We start from the raw sequence: 21,730 nt of genomic DNA, 5'->3' as shown, positions 1-21,730 counted from the left end.
GTTTATGTAAACGAGAGTGGATTAGATTTGGCAGAAACAGTTCTCACACTTGATGTAAATATGCAAATATATAGTTGAGGGAGCCAGCCAGGAGTTCATTAGAATAGAAATCCAGAGCTAATGAAACCATAGACCATGCTATCAGCAGGCATGACAACCAACGATAGTGCCAGTCAATAGAGCTACAAAGGTGCAAATAATTTACAAGGATAGATTGAGACATAAAAACTGACTGCAAAAGGTGCAAATAATTTACACGGATAGATTGAGACATAAAAACTGACTGCAAAAGGTGCAAATAATTTACAAGGATATATTGAGAACATAAAAACTGACTGCAAAAGTTTTTATAGATATGTGAAAAGAAAAAGATTAGTTAAAACAAATGTAGGTCCCTTGCAGTCAGAAACAGGTGAATAGATCATGGGGAACAAGGGCATGGCAGTCCAATTGAATAACTACTTTGGTTCTGTCTTCACAAAGGAAGACATAAATAATCTGCCGGGAATAGCAGGGGACCGGGGGTCAAATGAAATGGAGGAACTGATTGAAATCCAGGTTAGCCGGGAAATGGTGTTAGGTAAATTGAATGGATTAAAGGCCGATAAATCCACAGGGCCGGATAGGCTGCATCCCAGATTACTTAAGGAAGTAGCCCCAGAAATAGTGGATGCATTAGTAATAATTTTTCAAAACGCTTTAGATTCTGGAGTAGTTCCTGAGGATTGGAGGGTAGCTAATGTAACCCCGCTTTTTAAAAAGGGAGGGAGAGAGAAAACGGGGAATTACAGACCAGTTAGTCTAACATCGGTAGTGGGGAAACTGCTAGAATCAGTTATTAAAGATGGGATAGCAGCACATTTGGAAATTGGTGAAATCATTGGACAAAGTCAGCATGGATTTATGAAAGGTAAATCATGTCTGACGAATCTTATAGAATTTTTCGAGGATGTAACTAGTAGAGTGGATAAGGGAGAACCAGTGGATGTGTTATATCTGGACTTTCAGAAGGCTTTCGACAAGGTTCCACATAAGAGATTAGTATACAAACTTAAAGCACACTGTATTGGGGGTTCAGTATTGATGTGGATAGAGAACTGGCTGGCAGACAGGAAGCAAAGAGTGAGTAAATGGGTCCTTTTCACAATGGCAGGCAGTGACTAGTGGGGTACCGCAAGGCTCAGTGCTGGGACCCCAGCTATTTACAATATATATTAATGATTTGGACAAGGGAATTGAATGCAGCATCTCCAAGTTTGCGGATGACACGAAGCTGGGGGGCAGTGTTAGCTGTGAGGAGGATGCTAGGTGGCTGCAAGGTGACTTGGATAGGCTGGGTGAGTGGGCAAATGCATGGCAGATGCAGTATAATGTGGATACATGTGAGGTTATCCACTTTGGTGGCAAAAACAGGAAAGTAGACAATTATCTGAATGGTGGCCGATTAGGAAAAGGGGAGATGCAACGAGACCTGGGTGTCGTGGTACACCAGTCATTAAAAGTAGGCATGCAGGTGCAGCAGGCAGTGAAGAAAGCGAATGGTATGTTAGCATTCATAGCAAAAGGATTTGAGTATAGGAGCAGGAAGGTTCTACTGCAGTTGTACAGGGTCTTGGTGAGACCACACCTGGAGTATTGCGTTCAGTTTTGGTATCCTAATCTGAGGAAAGACATTCTTGCCATAGAGGGAGTACAGAGAAGGTTCACCAGACTGATTCCTGGGATGTCAGGACTTTCATATGAAGAAAGACTGGATAGACTCGGCTTGTACTCGCTAGAATTTAGAAGATTGAGGGGGATCTTATAGAAACTTACAAAATTCTTAAGGGGTTGGACAGGCTAGATGCAGGAAGATTGTTTCCGATAATGGGGAAGTCCAGAACAAGAGGTCACAGTTTAAGGATAAGGGGGAAATCTTTTAGGACCGAGATGAGGAAAACATTTTTCACACAGAGTGGTGAATCTGTGGAATTCTCTGCCACAGAAGGTAGTTGAGGCCAGTTCATTGGCTATATTTAAGAGGGAGTTAGATGTGGCCCTTGTGGCTAAAGGGATCAGGGGGTATGGAGAGAAGGCTGGTACAGGATACCGAGTTGGATGATCAGCCATGATCATATTGAATGGCGGTGCAGGCTCGAAGGGCCGAATGGCCTACTCCTGCACCTATTTTCTATGTTTCTATGTGACAATGACGGATCATTAGGGACCACCAGGGATCTCCAGTGTGCAATGAAAATCCCTATTATATGATTCTAGGTAGATAACAATGGAACTCAAGTACACAATACGAGAAAGAGGTGTAGGACATTTGGGCCTCCCTGCCTGCTCACCCATTCAGTGAGAACATAGTTCTTTTATCTTAAAGCCACTTTTCTGCACTAATGTCAAATCTCCTGATTCTCAATATATAAATAATTTCTATCTTCACTATACAGCCATTCATTGTCCTTGAGTGGAGAACTTCAAACATTTACTACACTTAAGCAAATCAATTTCTTCTCATCTATGTGCTGAATGAACAACTCTATTTTGAGACTTTTGGTCCTGATACTAGAAATTTGAACCATGGAATAGATCAGGTTATCAAGCTCCATTGAGCGTTGTTGGTCTCTGTGAGATCATGTCTTCCTCTAATAAGCTGTGTAATCTCTTCTTGTGTGACAAACAAGCCAACTCAGCAATCAATCAGGATATTACAAATGTACCCACTTGACTCCAGACCTCACAGCCATGGTCCAAAAATAGATCATAGAGCCAAATTCCTGAGGTGAGGTGAGTGACATCCTTGACATTAGGCAGCATTTCACAGAGTATGATCATGAACTCAATTAATTCAATGGATAATAAAGGGAAAACACCCAGAGGAAGATAGTTGTGGATGTCAAAAGGACATCGACCTCAACACCTGGTTGTCAAAAGGTTATCGACCTGCAGGAATTCCTCTGAGTCCAAAGTGTTATCAGCTGCATAATCCATTGCTTTCTTCCCTCGTAAGGTCAGAAAAAAATACGTTCGCTGATGATTGCATAATGTTAATTTCCATTTGCAAATTCTCAATGAGTAAAGCACCCCATGCTTGTAAGACTCAGACAACATCCATTCACGGGTTAAATAGTACCAAATAATAATCACACCAGTAAAAATTGCCATCTCCAATAAGAGATAGGATAACAGTGATGTTCAACACTGCTACCAGAGTCTCCAACCATCAACATCCAGGGGTCATCAGTGATAGACACTTTACAGGGCCAGCTATATAAATACTGTAGCTCAAGAGCAGGTCAGAGTCTGGATAACCTGTAGCATGTGACTCACCTCATGAACCCTCAAGGCTTTTGCATCATCTGCAGGTCAGGAGCATATGGAATACCCTGTACTTGCTTGGATATGTACAGCAGCAACAACTTAAGACATTTAACACCACTGTCACTGGATCCATAGACAAATCTCTACATAGACAAACTGTCATACAGCATGGAAATAGACCCACTGAGTCTGCGACAACCAGCAAGCACTCATTTACAGTAATCCTATTTTATATTTACTTCACATTCCCAAAACAACACCAACGACCCTGAAAATTTACCACACCGATGCCATTTAACCATAATAACTTTGAGATGTGGGATGAAACGAGAGGAAGCACGCAGTCACAGGGAACATTTGTAATCTCCAGACAGGCAGCATCAGAGATTGAAATCAAAGCTAGGCAGCTGGAGTTGTGAGGCAACAATTTCTACTCTGCACCCATATAGGATTTCACATTGATCAGAACAGAAATCTGATCAGTGAGAACAAAACGAGTCTCAGGAAAGAGAGACACGAATATGAAGGACAACAATGCATTCAAAAATTGCAGAAGGGAGGGAAGGCAGTTGGCAAAGTCAGAAGCATATTTGTGATGATGGTCATTTTGAATTAGCTCCAAGCAGTTTCTTTCTCAGTAATTTCATAATTCACAATTAACTTTATTTTATATTTAAATACAATTGTTTCGTGGCATTCTTTCTTGTAAAATCCTGGACAGAATACAAGTAAAACATTGTTTCATTCTTAGATAACCAGCGACATGATTTTTTGATACGAGGACTGCAGATGCTGGTTGACTGAGTTACTCTAGCACTTTGTATCATTGTTTGATGCTATGTTGGAATTATTCTTGTACTTTTTTTTTTTATGACCATTTAATATGATCAATGCTGTCCTCCAACCTTTGTTCGTTTTTTTTCCAAAGATACAAAAATATGTTCTGGAAATCCACATAAATCCCAACAGCTAAAAGAAATTGTTGAAGTGAGGTCAGTGAGCCATCTTGCTGTATCCAACTCTTTAGTGTGGCCCAAATACCACCCTAATGAGCCTGTCCCACTTAGGCGATTTTTCAGGCGTCTGCCCGTGACTGTCAAGTTGCCGGCAGTCGCCTGAAAAACCGGCAACAGGAACGGCGACTGTCAAGAGTGGAACACACACACATCGCAAAGGCGGGGGACAGGGCAAGTGGGGGGGAGCGCTGTCTGAAATTCACACTGTGCAAAACCAAGGTGATACAGACACACACCACAATGAACAGGAAGGTTGGCGCTGTAATTAGGAACGGCGACTGTCAGAGTGGAACACACACAAACACATCGCAAAGACGGGGTACAGGGCAAGCGGGGGGAGCGCTGTCTGAAATTCACTGTGCAAAATCAAGGTGATACAGACACACACCGCAATGAACAGGAAGGTTGGCGCTGTAATTAAGACGGCTAAAGCAGAGTAAGTTCTTTACAAGGGGGGTGGGGGGGGGGGGAGAAGGAGTGGAGACAACTTTTAAGAAGCCAGAGATACACGGCTGTGAAGCTCGGTGGACATTTAACATTATCGGTCGATTATCCTTGGTTCTTAAAACTACTGCTTACGTTTTTTTTCCCCCCCAATGAAATTCACCGGTCAGCACCGGCTACAACCTCCAAGAACTTACGAGAACCTTCGACCTCCTGGCAACCCATTAGGACCTCCTGGCGACCCACCTACGGCACGAGAATTCTCGCTACTCTCCTTGGCGGCTTCATTCTGGTCGCCGCTAATTTTTCAAGATGTTGAAAAATTTGCGGCAATCATAATGAGGCCGCGACTAGTTCCCTGAATGCAGGAATGCCTCACGACCATGAAGACTACTCCCCGGCAACCACCCGCGAACATGTGGCGACTGCATAGTCTCCTGCAGTCGTCTAAAAAGTCGCCCATTAGACTTCCCCAATGATTATTTCCACCATAATCTACAGGCTTTTCTCATCTATATTACTAAAAGTCTGTTCTTGACAGGTTTTGGCCATCTGTGCTGCGATTTCCGAGAGAACGCCGCCACCTACGGCCGTCATTTTTGGCCACCTTGCTCAGAGCCCCCCTCCGCCGTATGTGTGCCGAGGATTTTTCCCGTCGATGAAAAATGACAGAGATATTAATGATTTTACAAAATTCCCCATTCTCTCTGCTGCCCCTGCTGGCGGCAGGGGGGAGGGACTATAAAACCAGGAAGTGGTGTGCCTCAATCAGTGTCTGCAAGCTGGAGGAAGGCAGAGGGTCACGTTTCTCTGAGCTGTGAATAATACTGAACACATGTCTACTCAAATGTAAGTGTCCTTAGTGGTTCTAAAACACTTGCAGAATGTGTCTATTGGTTCTAAAATGTTTGCAAAAAGTGTTTATTGGTTCTAAAATGTTTGCAAAAAGTGTCTTTTGGTTCTACAATGCTTGCAGAATGTGTATTTTTTGGTTCTAAAATGTATTTTTAGGTTCTCCCCCCTTTCCTCTCCTCCCCCCTCTCTTCCTCTACTCCCCCCCCCCTCTCTTCCTCTCCCCCTCTCCTCTCCCTCCCCTCCTCTCCCCACCTCACCCCCCCCTCTCTCCTCCCCCCCCTCTCTCTCCCCTCTTTTTCTCCCCCCCTCCCCTCCCCCTCCATCCCCTCCCCCTCCCCCACCATTCCTCCCCTAAACCCTTCCCTCCACCCTCCCTCCACCCTCCCCTCTCAGCACACCCCCTTTCCCCTCTCTCCCCTCCCTCTCTCCCCTCCCCCACCCTCCCCTCCACACCCCCTACCTTCCACCCTCCCTCCCCCTTCCTGCTCCCCACCTCACCCCCCTCTCAGCACCCCCTCTCTCTCCCCCTCACTCTCACCCTCTCTCTCTCCTCCTCCACCTTTCCCCCTCACCCACCCTCCCTCTTATCCTCCTCTCCACCCCCCTATCCCTCTTGTCCCTCTCTCTGTCTCTGCCCCTTCTCTCTCTGCCCTCACTCTCTACCCCCGCCCGCCCGCCCCCCTCTAGATGTGACTGCAAGTTGGGGGCTATGCGTCAGTAGATAGGGTGGTTATGGGTTAAAAGGAGCAAATTAATAATATTAATATAATATCAAGGGGGTAATTAGCGTGAGTGCGGGGGGGGGGGGATAGTTAGTGTGTGTGACGCTGCGTGCCCCCCCCCCCCCCCCCCCCCAACAACCGCACGTTGGGGGAACAGACCCAACGGGTCTGCACTTGGTCTAGTATTTAAATATAATCTTCATTGCATAATATAGTTTCCATTAGTGCAAGAAAACTGTTTTAAGCTGTTTCTAATTAATATTTATTTATTCATCTTAGCATGTTATTGTTCTATTTAAACTCTAAAGGTGACATATATACTGTGGCTTCACCCTTACCTAGGGTTTTCAACAGAAAATAAAATCTTCTTAAGTGAAATCATCTCTATCGGGTAGCTTCATTTAAGCCCCGGTCCCCATAACTGTCAAACTACTAAAAATGTATTTTTAAAAGAAAGAGTTCACCATACTCAGACTGCAAAGATTTAACGTTCCTCTTGGCAGTTCTCAATTACAAGTTGCTAACCTATCTTCAACCAAGCATCACCGAACCCCTGCAAATACGTTATCTCTTTTTCAGCTCATGAAAGGAAGTCACTGTTTCTTCAATGTTGAAATTCCAGCAAAGAGCCTGCAAGCACACTCAGAGATATGAAGGAATCCACCCTGGAAAAATTGCTTTGTCAATTGTTTCCATAAATTACAGTACCCCCCCATCTTTAAAACTCAACATTTATTTGAAGCATAAATATTGTAAAGCACCCAATTATACATCATGTTCCATTAAACAATCACCAGCATACAGTCAACATATGTTTGACACATTCCATAGTTCATCACGTGTGGTGTTAAAGCTGGCATAATTGAAAATTAAACAAAAAAAATTAAAAAGGTCATATTATCCTTTTTTATTACCATACAGAAGCAGCCAAATCAAAGGTGATTTATCACTTAAACTGCAATATTACACTGCATCAAGTGGCATTACCCCGTACTCAGGAAAATAACAATCAATACAAAAAAAATAAATAAAGATATACAATTAAACAAAAAATACTGACAAACACTTTAACCTCAAAATATTACGATTAATTACATTTGATTGAACAATGGAATAAATATCTAGAATTAGAGGAGTGAATGGCATAAACCTTCAGGCTATTATAAAGCTGTGTAGATATTTTCCAAAATATGGAACATATCCTGTCAGCATTCTTCATCATCTGCTAGAGATTAGAATTGATGGCAACTCATTCTCTTTGCATAACACATTGAATTTATTTTCAAGTGAATCATTACTATTCATACACAAAGTTGACTTTTAAAATGTCATGTTTGAAATGTCCACTGCACATTTAATTGCTCAACTGCCTCATTCCCAATGGTTTAAGTTTAACAGAAACATATTTTTGTTTACATAATCTCAATTCTACATCTATATCTCTCGTTTCCCTTTCCCGTGACTTTCACTGAAGAAGGGTCTCGACCCGAAAAGTCACCCATTCCTTCTCTCCAGAGATGCTGCCTGTCCCGCTGAGCTACTCCAGTATTTTGTGTCTATCTTCGGCTTTAACCAGCATCTGCAGTTCCTTTCTACATATTATTTTTAAGTGGCATGATTGTTAAAGCAAATACTGCACAGCACATGGAAGGAAGTTAATACGCTCAATGGTTTGTGGCAAGACATGGTTTTGATTAATAAACTGGAAATTGTTTTACATATTTATCTACATAAATGACATAACTTCGTTTTGCATGGAAGAGATTTAAAGAATCAAATCTGGAGAACTCACCTAGCCACAGTATCTTTATTATGGCAAAGACAATATTCTAACCTTGCAGACAAATTCTTTAATCACTTTTCACTTTCCGCATATGTCAAACTAATTGACTCTTTACACATAATGTTTGGTATGGGATGACAGAAGTACAGAGAAAGAAACATTTTAAATTGCACATCTGAAGATACACAACTTGTTCAAATTTAGGGAACAGAGTGTTTGTCTCATTTTCAAACATTCAACCATAAATGTTTTCTATTCAAAGTCAAATTGAGGATGCTCGAAGCAAATCAACTACAACACATCCATAACTTGGAGCTTCAAAGTAACGTGGGTAGACTGAAAAGTTAAACCTGAAGGAAACAAGAACCAAGTCTGTGGGCAGGTTTAAAAATGTTTATGGTGCTGAAGAAATAGCCAAGACTGAGCAGAGGCGGGAATACAGTGCACAAACTGTGATACTAAACCACATCTGAACCCTCAAACTCATCAGTAATAGAGGTGTTACAATGAAGTCCAGAAAAATGAGGCTGAAGGTCGCCAAGTTTCCAGTTCCTGATTCTATGCAACAACCAACCAATGGAAAACATAGAACCAATATACATCAAATGGAGTCAAGTTGGTCAAGACTACATTTAATTCTTGTTTAACACACAGTCTTTACTAATCATCTATCGTGATCATAATTCTCATTTCCCCTTGCACAGAATATGTTCTAGTAATATTCCATGATTGTACCCATACTTTTGGGAAGAGGTGGAGGAAGATGTTAGATGAATGGTAGGCTTCAGGATTCCAATTAGCAGTTTAGTCTGCATGCTTATTGAAATCCTGCTTATTGAAAACCTGCTTTTTCCTTTCATCACATTTCCAGATGCCTGAAATCTTCTGCACTTCAATACTTCTTTCTCTTCTCTTCTTTAATCAGAGGGTGGTGAATCTGTGGAATACACTGCCACAGGTGGCTGTGGAGGCCAAATCATTGAGTATTTTGGGTGCAGATTGACAGGTTCTTGATTAGTAAGGATGCCAGGGGTTATGGGGAGAAAGCAGGAGTATGTGGTTAAGAGGGAAAGATAGATCAGCCATGATTGAATGGCAGACTTGATGGGCCGAATAGCCTAATACTGCTCCTATAACCTATGAACTTCTGCAATAACCAGACATCCTTTTGATTGCATCGTTCATTTTTACAAATTATGTACTTTCTTTATAATTGCTGTTAGCGTGTATTCGTCACTTATACCTACCTAATCACTTTATTTTTGTCACGATCCTCATCCCTAGTCTTGACAAAGAGATTTGAAGTAGTGATCCTCTGATATTGGTTGGTCTACTGAATATTTTCAACATTTAGCTTCAGATATGCACCTTGAAATGCTTTGCTTTGCTTTTTTGTTTTAACCCTCAGAAAATATTTGTCACTACAAGCCAAAGAACTATGCAAATCAGGTAATCTCATAAGGCTATGTCCATGGAAATATTAGTTAGCAGAAATATGAACAATTGGTATTTACTAATACTTACCTTACTTACCAGTGAAATATTATTTTTACATTATAACCAAAAGTATAAGTGGTCACATTTGAACCACAAGTTAATATGATTCTACATATCCTCGTTGTTTCCCCCCACATGAATTATTTGGAAGGGGTTGAAAAAACACTGATAGTTATGTACACCAGGTAAATTTGAATTGAATAAGTCTTTGAGGATGTATTATTTCCAATGTAATAAGCTAGTGCTGAGTTGAAACATATTCATAATAGGAGACACCAATAATAATGCCACTGAATGGCTAAGGTAGATATTTAGTGCCAGAAATGCCATTTAGCACTGTGCAACACATGCCTAAATAGTGTATGTCTTGCTGCATTTGTTTTGTCATATACATCACGATGCAATGATATTTCTTGTGTACTGTGTAGTCTATAAGCTTCATGCAAACATGATAATGATAAATACAACAATACAATGGCAAATGTAAAACAGCAGAATGGTGCAAAGATCATAGTGCCGATTTGGAAGTCCAAGCAGCTGAGAATGTTCTCCCGTTCCGACGTCGGATGGTGACGTCCAAATTTAATTGTACCAATGGCCATGAGGGGGGTTCCAAGAGGAGGGGGTCAGTTGGAGACGGGAAAAGGGATAATCAATGGGGGCGAGGACTCCTACCCATGGAAGAACAGTGTGAGGCGGAGGCGACGGAAGAAGAGCTCCAAATCGCGGCGGGCGCGGAACTCATTGAGGTGGGGACGGAGGGGGACAAAGGTGAGACCTCTGCTGAGGACAGACCGTTCGGTATCAGAGAGGGGGAGGTCAGGGGGGGGGGGGGGGATGGTGAACACACGGCAGGGATGGGGGTTGGGGCCGGAGGAAGGAAGGTGAGTGGACGGAGGCCAAGGCGATGTCTGGTGGGGGGGGTGTGGTCAGGGGGTAGGGGGGCATGAAGACTGTAGTGTGGGTGGGGAAGAGCAGGGGTCACATAGTTTGAGGGGGATGGGAAAGACACAGTGGAACAGCCACTGAAGTTACCAGGGTTAGGGGGACTAGCACTAGGACCCAGCGCAGTCAAACCGGGGGAGTGGTAGTCTGCAGCGTGGAGACTTCAGGCCCGGTGCTGAGTCCAGGCTGCAGGTAAGGCGACGGCTGCGGGCTGCTGGAGGGAGATGGGTTGTCCAGAGTCAGCGGGCAAAGAGTAGGTCCCGGTGGGCGGAAGGTCGGTGGGGCAGCGAGGTTCAACGCGTCCGGTGAGGCAGTGAGGCGAGTAGGCCCCCCTAGATCTCGAGGCCCTAAGCTTAAGCTTGTCTAGCTTATACGTAAATCCGGCCCTGACTAGCAGCTTGTCCATTACGGCGCCAATTTCTGCCGTTTTTCTGATCCAGGTAAGTTGATTGTAGCTGTAAATTATCTATAGTGCATCTCTAGAAGTGTGAGATAATCCTTGTGGACGTGGAATCTCCTCAAACATCAAAGAAAGTTAATAAGCTGATGCACTTTCTTGATCACCACATCAGTTTGAAAGGACATGATCAGTTTGCTGGTCATAAGGGTGCGTGGGAATTTGAAGCTGTCCACCATCTCTACAGCAGCTCCATTTCTACAGCATTCACCCCCTCACTTCCTTCCATCAACAGCCAATTATTTTATTTATGTTAAGAGCTGTTGTTCTGATACCATGACACAATATTTCTTATCTCATTCCTGCCTCATCGTTGAATGTTCATCCAGCCGACTGGAGAAGTATCATCAGCAAACAAAGATCGAAGCGGCAATGTACTTAGCCATGACAGTCATGGGTTCACGAAGAATAGAGAAGGGACTCTGCACACAATGTTGAGGAGAACCAATGTTAAGGGGCAGTGCAGAGGACATTTATGACCAGTTTTAACAGACAGATCTGCAGGTCTGAAAGTGCAAATGCCAGTTGCAAATGGAGGCCCCAAGGCCAAAGCTCTGGAATTTAGAGGTGAGATTATTTGATATAATAGTGTTGAAGGTTCAGCTGCAGTCCATCAATAGCATTCAGACATAGGTTTTCTAATTATCAAGGTGATCCAGAGTGGAACGAGGCACAAGGCAGATGGCATCCTGCATGAATCTACTTTTCCTGTATGTAAATGACAAGGCATGTGGACTGGTGTTTTTTTTATGAGGTATTACTAATCTTTCAAAGCATTTCATTATGTTCAATGTTAGAACCACTAGGTGATGGTCGCTGAGACGGGTCACTTTACTTTTCTTGATGACTGGAATGATAGAGGATTCCTTGGAGCAGATGTGGACAATAGTCTGTTGAAGTGAGAGATTGGAGATCTCAGCAAACACTGTGGCTAGTTGATGGCCACACAATTTCAGAACCCACCACATCTGGGTTGGCCACTTTCCGAGAGTTTACCCTCATGACAGCAGATCCAATTTCTGCCAGTGGCAGGGGGTCGCAGTAGTAAACTCATCTTTGTGGAACTTAGATTGCTTGCATAAAAGTCATGAGCTCATCCGGTGTGCTTCTTTTGTGTACTGCAAATCAAACTGAACTGTAAATCATTACTTCTGCCTTTGATGGAAAGAAGGCCATTGCAAAAATACTGCAAATGGTTTGGCTTAGGTCACCACACTGAGGAATTCCTGCAGAAACACAAGTCTTCTACTGCTATTTATTTCACCTTCTGTCCTAGTTTTTCTTTATTTAAAAAAATGCCATCCCATTTTGTTCTGCGCCATCATCTGCTGAAGTTGTGCTTTGACATTTAATCAATGGATTTCTACCGTATTGTTTTTTGTCTTTGTATAATTATTTCCTCTCCTTCCTTCCCCATTGTTCCACACCTAGAGCACTTGCTTCCAACCTGTTTGGTCTATGAATGGATCCACTCCTATGAAAGATCTTGAAAATAAGGGCCTGTCCCACTTTGCGATTATTTCGGCGACCGCTGACATCATTGACTGACGTATCATGTCACGGAAAAATTTGCGGCGTGATGACATATGACGCGCTGTGTTTTTTCAAGTGTCGCAACATTTTTTTGTCGCCGATGGATTTTGAAATGTTTGACACTGATATGACGCCGGTAGTCGCCGAAAAAAGTCACCAAGTGGGACAGGCCCTTTACTTTCTCTGCACAACTGATACCTGACCTGCTTAGAATTTCTAACAGTGCCAGTTTTACTATTTCAGATTTCTCTGATCCATGAAATTTTGAATTTGATACAAATTATCTTGTATTCTCTTTTTTGTGCATCCAGTAAGCAAGTGTTACCCTTTCAATTTTTTAAATTGTTCCACTGTGATGTTAAATATAAATGGAAATGTTCTTCCTTTAATTTATATAAATAGTTGTTAACAATCTTAGCTTTAAATAATATAAATATTTAATTTGCTAAATGCATATTTTCATAATCTGGCAATTGTGTTCATTCAAGTCATGAAAGTGCAGATATGGTGAGCATGATATTAATAATAAACACTTACAATAACTGCCTTATTAGATTAGAATAATATGCAAGAGTACCATGGTACATTTACTATTCAAGTTAATGTGAACACCATATTAGCTACCAGGTGGCTGGAGTTGTACAATAAGTTAGATTGACATGTTAAATTTGACACCTTTATGACACAGATTAAAAACATATTTCACTTCTAATATTTCCCATAATACTGTCTGCTGCAATCAGCTTGATTCTCAAATACTATAGTGAAATGAAATAATGTAATCTTATTTTATGAGTTTACAAGAAATAAAATGCATTAAGTTGCAATGCTGTTCTATATTTAGAATCCATCATTCACTATTTATCTTCTTCCTACAACTGTGTGTGCCAACAGTCTTCTATTACATCATGTGAGAATGACAAACCATATTGAAATAAGGTTCCACAGTATGGCAGTATGGTAGAACATTAAAATGTAGTGATCTTTCACAAGAGACTGGTCATAAAATCTGGTGGATTGGGCTAAGGAATGACGACACTGAAGCAAATTCCTTTTTACCCTATAAATGGACACCCCGAAGCCAGACACACAATGCTGGAGTAACTCAGCAGGACAGGCAGCATCTCTGAATAGAAAGAATGGGTGACTTTTCAACCTGAAACGTCATCCATTCTTTCTATCCAGAGATGCTGCCTGTCCCGCTGATGTACTCCAGCATTTTGTGCCTATCTTTGGTTTAAACCAGCATCTGCAGTTTCTTCCTACAAAAAATGGACACCCCGAATTCAACACACAATGCAAGGTATAATTATGCTTAACTAATACCAAAATCCAATGTTATTTCAGCAGTAGATAATTGAGGCAGTACTACAACGTATGTTTTCATTCAATCATATGAAATACATCCTGCAGCCATTTTTCACATTCTGGCACCTGGTATGATGCATATACCAATTATTGTACAGTGAATAGTAAGATTGCACCATTAGTATAATGATAGCTAGTATTATCCCCTGGGGTGGTCAAGATCATTAAAAAATGTTCATACGCTAAAGGATTGATATTGATGGGCAAAAAAACCACGACAGATGTAGATACAAATTTCAAACAACAGTCTTTGGAAAAGTTGCAAGTGAATTTCTATAAATCCAAACTGACATAAGCCAACTTTTTATTAGAAAATATTGTCATGTTACTTTCTGGGTTGTCAGGCTTGATTCAACTGTGATATAGAGGCCTGTGTCAGAATAGTTATAGTACTGTGAACTGTTCTGGTCACCAATCTACATGAAGAATATAATACCACTAGAGAGGATATCGAGTAGATCATCAAGGATATTGCACGGGTTAGTTAAGTTATTGAACTAAGGGGAGACTAATTAAGCAGATTTATTTTCCTTGGAACTAAGGAGACTGAACTGAATTAACTGAAGTGTGAAAAGCGTATGAGGTATTTAGACAAGATGAAAGATACCACCCATTGCCCCAGCACAGTGGTTGATAATTAGGAGACACAGACATAAGTTAATTAATAGGAATTAGAGACAAGTTGAGGAATTTATTTTTCACCATAAAGTAGTGAGAGTATAGAATTCATTTTCTGAATTGATAGTTAAAAAAGTGATCCACTCTAGTTTAATTACCAATGCAACACTCCACAGCAGATACTATCTCCCTGGAACACCTAGAGAGCAAGGACTCCTATTTAACGACCAAACCTCTGCCTCAACAAATAATCTCTTCCAAACACATCTCCAAACTATGGACCCCTCCTCTGCCACTGGATCCTTGACTTTCTGACCCGCAGACCTCAATCGGTGAAGATAGGCGACAGCACTTTCTCCACAATAACTCTCAACCCCCCCCCCCCCCCTCCACAAGGATGCATTCTCCGTCCCCTACTATACTCACGACTCTACAGACAAATTTGGCTCTAATGCTATCTACAGATTTGAAAACACCACCACTGTGTTGCGCCGCATCACAAATAAGGAAGAGTGGGTGCACAGGGAGACAAAGAATTAATGACATGGTATCAGGACAATAACCACTCCTGCAATGTCAGTAAAACAAAAGAGATAGTTATTAACTTGAGGAAGCGTGGTGGAATATACGCCCCAATCAGCATCAATGTAGAATGTGGAAATGGTTGAGAGCTTCAGGGTCCTCGGTGTTATCAATGATATGTCGGACCAACCACACGGATGCAACAGCCAAGAAGGAACACCTCTACTTCCTGAGGAGCCGCAGAAAATTCAGCACTTCTCAATAACTCTTATAAACTTCTACAGATGCACCACGGAAACATACTACTTGGTTGCATTATAGCTTGGTCTGGGAACAGCAGTGCCCAAGACTGCAAGAAATTGAAGAGAGTTGTAGGTGCAGCCCAGTCCATCACACGGACCACACTTCCCTCCCTCAATTCCATCTACACTTCATGATGCCTTGGAAAAGTAGCCAACATAATTAATTCGTCCCACTTAGTCATTCCTTCTTCCTGCTCCCGTGCTGAGAAATATATTTTGCACTCAGTATCTTCCCCTTAGCTTTATCTACTGTGCTGAAGTTTGATATATTGATATATTTATTGATATATTGAATAGCCGGATCCTATATGTATGGATAGCCTGCAAAATAAAGCTTTTCACTGTGACAATAATAAACCTAAACCTAAAGATCCTGTAACCTACAAAAGTTACAGATCCTGATCAGAGAACTGGGAGTAATCTAAACAATTCAATTTTTTGCTGATATGAACATGATGGACTGTATGACTTCTGTCTATAGCATTCATTTCCAAGATTCAATTAAAAGGACATGGGCGAATGTCCTTCTCTACAAATTTAAGTACAAAAACTAGTATAACACTCCAGTGCAATAATGAGGGAACTGCTAACTTATTGATGACAACATTTCAGATGAGATACCAGAGCTCCAACTACTCTCCCAGACTTATGTAATGGATCCCACTGCACTATTTCAAAGGAGTACACAAAACTTCACAAGAATCAATCTTCAAAAAAACATGCCTAATCATTATGACAATGTTCTTATGGACCTTTGCTACACTCAAATTGTGTGCCATTTTTCATTCATTACATTTCAAATGTATAAATTACTTCATGGTCTCAAAAGCACTTTAGGGCATCTAATGGTTGTAAAAGGCAGTATACAAATACACAACTTTTTAATCACATCTTAACAACATAATATTAATTGTGCAATAATAAATCATAATCTTGCTTTATTAGTAAAGTATGTTTTGCAACATGTGAGGAATTTCATTTGCCATACAGTCATACCAATAAAAAGCAACAGAACACACAAGATACATTTTAACGTAAACATCCACCACAGTGACTCCCCCACATTCCTCACTGTAATGTACAGTACAGAATATTATTAATACTTGAATGAATGTGATCATAAGATTCCAGGATCACCATTTGCTCATTCCCTTCCTCTTTCCAAACAGTCTCCAATAAACCTCTTAACTCTGGATATTTTTTAAACTGTTTTGAAGTAAATTTATGAAATTTGCACCGACAGAACAATAGCACATTGTAAGACCGAGACATAGCCAAATATTAATACATTACAATGATAGACATTTGGAATAATTCAAAAATATTACAAAGCTTATGCATTTAAATTATGTCACAAAATAGATGCAATATTACATGAAAGCATAATTGTAACAAACAGAAAAGGACCAACAAAATTAGTGTTTCCTATATGACATGGTTCATTATGTAATCATAAACTTGAATATAAATTTTTGAAAGACATTACAACAATTTTGAAACCATGTTACTTTGACTATTCAATTAATCAAAAGACAGATATTACTGAAGACAATATGATGAAACCAAAGCACTGGCTCAGTATATCAAATTCAAAAATAAACACAGAGAGACAAGAGATTATATGTTTAAGAAGGAACTGCAGATGCTGGAAAATCGAAGGTAGACAAAATTGCTGGAGAAACTCAGCAGGTGACGCAGCATCTATGGAGCGAAGGAAATAGGCAACGTTTCGGGCCGAAACATTGCCTGTTGTCTGAAGAAGGGTTTCGTTCCGAAACGTTGCCCATTTCCTTCGCTCCATAGATGCTGCCTCACCCGCCGAGTTTCTCCAGTATTTTTGTCTATGAGAGATTACAGATGCTCGAGTGGAGCAAAAAACAAACGTTTGGAAAAACTCAGTGGGCAAGCAGCATCTGTGGAGGCCCTGCATCAGGAATTAATCTATTTATGCATAACTAAAACTCTGATTGTGCTCTTCCGGTTTGCGGGATTTTTCTATTTGCGCAAAAACAGTCCGCGGTAGCACTACGATTTTTCGCCAGGTTACTCGCTGTTCTCCTGTGCTGCGAGTGCAACAAGTTTTGTTCCTCATGGTGGCATATTGTAAAAGTTATCGATGTGTAAAAATCTTAAAAACTGCACGTGCGCAGATTCCTTCAGTCGGCGCCATGCAGATTGGTCTCTTCTCCTGTCAGTCAATGCCGCAGCCAGATGGCGACGCCCCTTGCTGCACCACCAGCAGCGGCCTCTCCCGCCTCATTCACAAACTCTTCTCTCACCTCCTCACAGTAACTTGTCTATCGTCTCCCCCACCACCAGCAGCGGCCGCCGGAGGGGGGTTCAGTGGAGGCCCAGGTCCCGTCTCTCTCTCTCTCTCTCTCCCTCATCACTCACCCCTCTCTCCCCCCCACCCTCTGCGGCAATGGAGGTCCCGTTTACCCGTCCCCCTGGGGCCGTCTCCTCCACTGTGGTAACTCACCCTCACGGCTTTCCCGGAGATCTTCTCCACCAGCTCATGAGCAAGGTGAGGACGGGCCGAATGGCAGCAGCGGGCGGGTGGGCACGCGCCAAGCGGCAGCAGCAGGCGGGCGGACGGACAGGGACAGGCTGAGTGGCGGCTGAGCCGGAGTGGGCAGAGGGAGGGAGAGTCGGGTTGCAGGGTGGCCAGACAGACGCAGAGACACACACAGAGCAAACTGGTCCAATCATCAAGTCAACTGGATCTAAACCACAGCTAACAATGAATGACCTCTGGAGGAAGGAACTGCAGATGCTGCTTTTCATGGAGGGAGGGAGGGAATCTGGGTGTAGGGGAAAGGAGAGGGAGGGAGAGGTGAGGGGAAAGAAGAGGGAGGGTGAAGAGGAGGGGAGAGGGTACGGGGGGGGGGGGGGGGGAATGAGGGGAAATGAGTCGTGCCTGTGCAGTTGGGGATATGTGTGAGTGGTGCAATATTGCATTGGGGAACGGGTTGCGTTGGGGGACCAGGCCTCCCGTGTGACAGGGACCCAACGGGTCCCACTTAGTCTAGTTTATTACGTAATTAAACATAACATTAAACTTTTTTGCTGCTATGATCGATATAATTTCAGGAATTAATCCAATCTGTCAGCAATATGGTAAAAATAATAAACAATGCATTAATTACAGCTTAAAGTCCTACTTGAAATATAATTGCATAAAAGCTTTAGCATTACGAAACATTACCAGATCCAATTTAAGCCAATTTATTCTTCTAGAATTATGAGTGGTCCGTATTATAGAAAAGATGTGAAAAACAGATTCTGAATTCAAATCTCTGAAAGTAAAAGCCAAGCACTTTGCCACCACATCCACTTGTTATTTTTCTATAAAGTGCACAACTTGAATTTACAACCTCCCCCATTTCCATGGAAAATAAACGTGAATTCGAATCATAAAGATATTTAGACTATTATCCAAAACAAAATGATAAAACCTTCACATATTATTTCCTCTGGAAATAAACACTATATGTCGGTGTGTAGCTTAACTATATTGTTTATTTAGAAACATTGTTTATTGCAAAATTTTAATATCATAATTAGCAATTATATGTCAACGGTTAGATTGTGAATCAAGTTTAAATTGTAATTGCACATCTAAAAGCCACTTAAATGCCATAATTGTATCTATTTTAATAACATGCATACATAGCAAAATTTAATTTAAATTGCCATTCTGTATTACATCAATGACACAGTCACCTTGCTATCTTGAAATAATAATTATAGTCTTTCCTTAAATCAGTTTCTAGTTTACGGGATTAACTTCATTATTCAAATCTTTCATTAATTGGTGCTATCCTTACTTATGATTGCTCATCACATAATTAAGATTGCACATTACCAAATGTTGTAATTATTTCCAGCCGCAATTGACATAGTTCACATGCATAGGATATCCACTCCTCCAATGGAAGATAATATTCGAGTGATTTCCATATAGGAATTTCTTTCAGACGAATAAAGGTACATCTTATTTGCTTCAGCGAAGTTACTGTCACTGGAATGGAAACATTCTAGGGAGACTTCGTGGTATAGTGATATTTTGTATATTCTAGTGTTCTGTGAACAACTCCTGTGGATCTAAATTGTCTTGCCAACACTGACCATACTAAATGGTACGAGACACATTTCAAAATTTAGTGGCACCTATAATTATAAATAAAAGATTGGCTGACCTAACTGTAACCACATACACAGCAATTATCAGAAACCAGAAGATAACAGTGACAATGATATAATACACTCACTTCTTAAGGTCCTGTAAATCATAAGTTCCTGTACTAACTCTACTGAAGAATAATTTAATTAATGAAACATGGCAGAAAATACATTTATTAAAAATTGTGATAAATTATTTAAGTGGAAAGAGAAATGGCAGATGGAGTAGAAGGTCAAATGTAAAGGGAAAGTATTCAGTTATAACATGGCAAGACCCTTAACAGCACTGATGTACAGAGGGATCTTGAAAGTCCAAGTCCACAGCACTCCGAAAGTGACAACGCAAGCAGATAAAGTGGTAAAGGAGGTACTTGGTGTGCTTGCCTTCATCTGCTGGAGCATTGACTATAAGAGTCAAGAAGTCATATTGCAGCTTTATAGGACTTTGGTTAGGTGCAATTGTGAGAATTGTATGCAGTTCTGGTCACCGCATTACGAGAAGGATGCATTTTGTTTGTTTGCCTTCATTAGTCAGGGCATTGAGTATAAGAGTCATGGTGCCGATCTAGTAGACATCAGTTATTCTGCATTTGGAGTATTGAGTGCAGTTCTGATCGCCCCATTACAGGAAGGATGTGGAGGCTTTGGAGAGGGTGCAGAAAAGGTTTACCAGAATGCTACCTGGACTAGAGGCTGTTAGCTATACAATGAGGTTAGATAAACTTGGATTGTTTTTGCTGGAAGGCCAGAGGTTGAGGGAAATCCTCATTGGAGTATATAATATGATAGGGTAGACAGTCAGAACCTTTTTCCCCAGGGTGGAAACATCAAAGACTGGAGGCCATAACTTTAAGGTGAGAGAGGCAAAGTTTAAAGGAGATGTGTGTGGCAATTTTTTAATTTTTTTTTAAAGGGCAGTGGTTGCCTGGAACGTTCTGTCAGGAGTGGTGTCGGAGGTAGATACAATAGAGCCTTCTACTTGGATATGCAGGTAATGCAGGAATATGGATCACGTGTAAACAGATGGTGCTGTGTGTAAACTCACGTGTAAACAGGTGAGATTGGCATTGTATTCAGCACATTGCTGTGTTCTATTGCTCTATGTTCTAAATACATCTCCCTACAGTAATCAACACAACTCATTATGCAATTCACCCTTCCTGATACACATAGTCTTGTAAAAGCATTGCTAAGCAACTCAATTCTATAAAAAGACACCCTATCAGGTTTGTAGCACAGTCTTGATAACATCCTCGTGAAAATGGTTGGGTCCAGTAAATAGGGATCCACTCCAAAATAAGAGATTTTTTTTCTGCTATTTCAAATTGATCACTTTTCGCAACACACCATCAACATGACATTTCAACTGACAGGGTTCTGGATTGTGTTTGCTCTGAGATAACAGGCTGACAGGACATTGCTGAATCAGAGCCAATGTTATCAGTCAGAATTCACGATGGATGAACATTGAAATGCTGGGGCAAAGTTCACTCGAGATGGGAGCAGAGGAAGGTGGAACATCCCGCTGGGAGCAATTTCGCAGCGGAGCTGGTCTGCGAGGTGAAGGGGAGGGAGGGGGGGGGGGGGGGGGGGGTTGAGGAGTAGCCCAGGCGGTGACGGGGGCACTGGGCTCAATGGAAACTCTTCACCACCACGCCGGACAGCTTTTAAATGCAAGCATTATTCCTCCCACTGCTTGTCACCATGGAGACGTTTGCTGAGCACAGCTGCCAGCCATGCACCGGGGCCTGCACCGCCGAGGCAGCGGCACGCCCGGGCCGGGCTGCACCGGGGCCGAAGCGGCGTCCACTCACCTGGGCGCTGAGGTGCCGCGTCGAGCGGCATCCGGGACCACAGCTGCCTGGCGGCCGGCGCCCGCCCGCCCGCTCCCACAAACCCTCGCGCTCACTATGCAAATAAGCCCCCGCCGGCTGACGCAGGCGCGCCTGTGGTCCCGACGTCACTCTCACTCTCACTCACCCTCTCCCCCCCCCCCCCTCCCCCACCCGTCCTCCCCCCCACGCGCGCCGGTTTGTCCCCGCGTGAGCGCGCACCGCTGGGCTGGGGCTGGGGCTGGTGGTGCAGTGTTGCAAGGACATTGTCAATGCACCGCAGAGTTTCATCGGAGGTGCAGGATTCACATCTCTTAATCAGAAATGTTGACTGAGATTTGAATTAAT

At 42.1% G+C, this 21,730-nt stretch overlaps 1 protein-coding gene across 3 annotated transcripts in view; it reads right to left on the bottom strand.

The window, feature by feature from the left end:
- The window catches only part of mrtfb (myocardin related transcription factor B), a 182,682-nt gene extending 161,220 nt beyond the window's left edge, over nt 1–21,462 (bottom strand). For 2 of the 3 annotated variants that reach the window (XM_033040312.1, XM_033040314.1), the window contains exon 1: nt 21,365–21,459. The gene's annotated coding sequence lies outside the window, so the exon portion shown is untranslated. Of the gene's footprint in view, nt 1–21,364 lie in introns of all 3 variants that reach the window. The other variant, XM_033040313.1, reaches the window with a different exon arrangement.
- Nucleotides 21,463–21,730: the final 268 nt, after the last annotated feature.

This window comes from Amblyraja radiata, chromosome 22 (genome assembly GCF_010909765.2).
Source record: "Amblyraja radiata isolate CabotCenter1 chromosome 22, sAmbRad1.1.pri, whole genome shotgun sequence".
In the NCBI taxonomy this organism is placed as follows: domain Eukaryota; kingdom Metazoa; phylum Chordata; class Chondrichthyes; order Rajiformes; family Rajidae; genus Amblyraja; species Amblyraja radiata.
The sequence above is the reverse complement of the archived record's forward strand: the minus strand, read 5'-3'. Positions and strand labels throughout refer to the sequence as shown.